This window comes from Aphelocoma coerulescens, chromosome 6, assembly GCF_041296385.1.
Source record: "Aphelocoma coerulescens isolate FSJ_1873_10779 chromosome 6, UR_Acoe_1.0, whole genome shotgun sequence".
Taxonomy (NCBI): Eukaryota; Metazoa; Chordata; class Aves; order Passeriformes; family Corvidae; genus Aphelocoma; species Aphelocoma coerulescens.
Window position 1 is genome coordinate 31,342,895 of NC_091020.1, and position 3,516 is coordinate 31,346,410.

Consider the following 3,516-nt stretch of genomic DNA (forward strand, 5'->3'; position numbering starts at 1 on the left):
AATTCATGCTGGCTGCTACAATCACCTTCCTGCGGTAAGTAAACATCTCCTACAAAAAGTCAGACAGCTGAAATACCATTTGTTTTGCAATGAACTTTTAGCCCCATAGCTCAGCCAAGCATCCACATTTTGTTTTCCTCTGAAACATAACCAGCTCTGCAAGATGCCAGACAGCTAGGAGAGCACTCCAGGCTGGAAACAAAAAGATACTATTGTCTTGGGACTGCCACAGCCATTGTTCCTACCTATACTCATCCCACCACTTCTGTAAGGCTGACAAAACAGTTACAGAGAGCTCTTCCACTCACAGCTGCTTCACAAGGCTGCAAATCGAAGCTGGAGTTGGAATAAGGCAAGCGGCAGAAATGAAGCATAATATGCTCAGTTGCTGCTGTAAAGACCAGAATCAGGAGCCCCAAACAGATGCAAGACTCCAGACTACATTTACCCACATTTTTATATAGACACAGGTAGCTCATTCTGCAGCTGAAACGGGATTGCCATTCACTTAGAAAGATTTCCAGTGCTCTCGCCAGCACAGGAAGCTGAGAGATATCTGAAGAGGCACCCAACCTTTAGCTCCCAGCCATGGGTACCTAAGACCCCCATTTGTGAGCACAGGGAATAGTGATGGCTCTCAGATGGCACCCGAATGTTTCTGGGGCTCCAAAATAAAACATCATGCAATTCAAGTTCTGTAGTTAGTGTATGCTATTGTTCTACAGACCAATCAGGATGCTGTACTCTCTACCTCTATGTTCTTTGATCCAAGTGCAAACAAGATTTTTTTTAAGTAAAAATCAGGTTGATGTCTATAGTTGTATTTTTTAAAAGAGACTTCTAATTTTAAAGAAAAAGTCGTAAGAAAGGCTTCTACCCTTCACCACAGCTTCTGCTTCCACCACTGGTGGCACTTTTTTCAAATACTCTTGTAATGGGTACAGACTGTTCAAGACCTGCAGCATCTATCACGGCATCCTCTGAGATGAGTGTGTTGGATCAAGGGGAACTGCTGGAGCTGGGGAACTGCTGTCCCATCTGTGGAGGAGATTCTTAGCCAGGTCAAGAGAAGCATGAGGGTAAGGTTTCTCAAAAAAAAAAAAAAAAATTCTTCAAATCTTTATCTGCTCCACCATTTTTCTTGTTTTCCAGCAGGGTAATGAGTTGACACAACACCATAAATGAACGAATGTGAGCAGGCAGACCAATCCCCAACTGGGTGATGTCGTGCCGTTTGGGTAGCTCCCAGTTGTGCTGGATTCCTGCTATATTGATGGATTGTAGAAGGATTGGAGCATTATATCATTATTCAGAGCCTGCAGAAAAACAAGATGAGAGTCAAACTGCCAGGCATGATAGGAATGTTAGGCAAAGGTGTCTGCAAACTTCTGCTGACCCCTTACACCAACTAGGTCGAGAGCTCTCTTATTAATGCTAATGCTTTTCATATTAGTGCTCACATAAAGAAATCCCGCTGACTGCTGGGGTCAGGGAGTTCACAAGATGTGTTGGCCACATCAGCAATACACTGATGATTGTTTCTGACATGACCCCACAGCTAATGAAGGGCCATTTGTGGGGGAATTGCTTTTCACACAGAAAGAGGTCTGTGAAGAAGGTATAAAACACATCTGGAGCAGGACAGGCTGCTGTTTGTGTGATACAGTAATGAAAGAGATCTCCACCCCACTGAGACACCATGTGTCTGTGTCAGTGACATATGTCCCTGGGTTTCTTCTTCCCATTCCTGCCACTTAATTTTCCCATGCACAAAACACTGCTCCCGCTCCTTGTTGCTAAATGACCAACACCCCTCTATTTCTGACTTCTCCCATCAAGTACTTCACCTGTAAAACTGGACTTTTTGAAGTCAATACTACAGCTCAGCATTTCTCAGCCTACTACACATCCTGCATGTCTCTCCTTTGGGGCCCTGTCAACAGTTTTTCAAGGGATAAAAGGCTCAGGTGCACCCCAGGACAGGGGTGGCAGCAGCAGGAGGTACAAAGGGCTCACCAAGTAGTCCCAACCTGTTGTATCGCTGTGTAACCCTGTGTTAGACAACATTTCCACTTCCTCTGGTAAAAATCCATTCCTGTGCTTGCCTGGGTATGAATCTATCACAGAAGAGCAGTCTGGAGAGGGCTTTAGGAAGTCATCCAGAAAGGGACACGAACTCTGGGGCTTGTGACAGATGTGTCTCTAACCTATTCCAAAAACACTCTCCGAAGACCCCCAAGAAGCTGGGCCTGAGAAGCCATCCTTCATGTCACTGTAAAGCAAGGTATCCTCTATTACTGTGTCTTTGCAGGATCTCAGGAACATCCTTCATGGCACGTAAATTATCCTGTTTTGTGATAACCTGAAGGCTCTCTTCCCTAACAGATAACACCTTATCTGTTTACAAAAGGCCTTCACAGACTTGCATGTTTAATTTGTTAGTGAATAATGGCTTCATTACCTAATAGGAGGAGCTACATTTATTATGGGGGACTGCAGAACTATGGAGAGTTTAATAATTTTCACTCCAAGGAGAACAAGTTACCATAATAATGTATAAGCATATAGGTATTACATGATTCTGAGGAGGAAGGGATTGCACGCAAACCTACAGAATCAGCCAAGCAGAAAATCTAGAGATCACAAGCAAGGAACAGTCATGCTGAGAAATTTCTCTTCATCACCTAGAAAAGGACCTGCTGGGGAAAAAAGAATTCCATATTAGGAAAATTGTCAAGATGTCAGGTATTCCTTTTCACTCCTCAGAGCAGGGTGAGACCCTGTCCTTCTCAGCAAACCTTTTCTGTTGGATCTGTTGTTCTTTGCACAAATCTGGTATCATATCAAGCAAAGAACAGCAGTAGCACAGGCTCAGGTTTTCCACCCCACCAGAGACCTGCAAAACCTTGGGTTCTTCTGTTGGAGCTGTTTTTCTTTGTGGTCCAGGAGGATTATGCAATAAAAAGCTCTTTTTAAAATTAAAAAACACTTTTTCCACAGAAGGTTTTAATTTTCATGAGCCATTGCTCTCCAGCACAAATGCATTTAGTCAACATTCCCAGCTGCATCATTAGCTTCCCACTCAGGTGGGAAGGAGGGGGAATGAGGCACGGGTTCACAGCTGCATTATTGCTGCTGGTAGGGTTGCCATGGAAAACAGAACTCCAAAAGGCAGCAGAGGACAAAAACTTGAGGTCAACCTTCAACCTCAGCACGCTTCCCTGGTGTGGAATGGCTCTCATGAGGTCACTTTTTCTTCAAGTGGCTAAAGTTTCTCCTGTAAGCACCTACAGCTCAGCCCACAGCCACCAGCAGGGATGGAATCAGTCAGGAGGATGTGGACCATTCCTCTTCAGGCAAACCAGTTGCAGCTGGCAAAGTGCAAAAGTTTTTAACAAGAGCTGAGCTGCTGCCTCAGTCTAGGGCTGGCACATTAAAATCAGGAGGCCATGTGTCCAAAAGCTTATCTGTTTCATTCAGCTGTATCAACTAGCCTAAAAAGACATATCTCTCCTT

General features: G+C 44.3%; 1 long non-coding RNA gene across 1 annotated transcript; it reads right to left on the reverse strand.

Annotated features, from left to right (window-relative positions):
* Positions 1 to 1,027: 1,027 nt before the first annotated feature.
* On the reverse strand, positions 1,028 to 3,000 carry LOC138112877 (uncharacterized). The gene is made up of 3 exons (XR_011151890.1): positions 2,799 to 3,000; positions 2,613 to 2,696; positions 1,028 to 1,316 (listed from the first exon to the last, which is right to left on the reverse strand). It is a non-coding gene; the product is annotated as an uncharacterized lncRNA (long non-coding RNA).
* Positions 3,001 to 3,516: the final 516 nt, after the last annotated feature.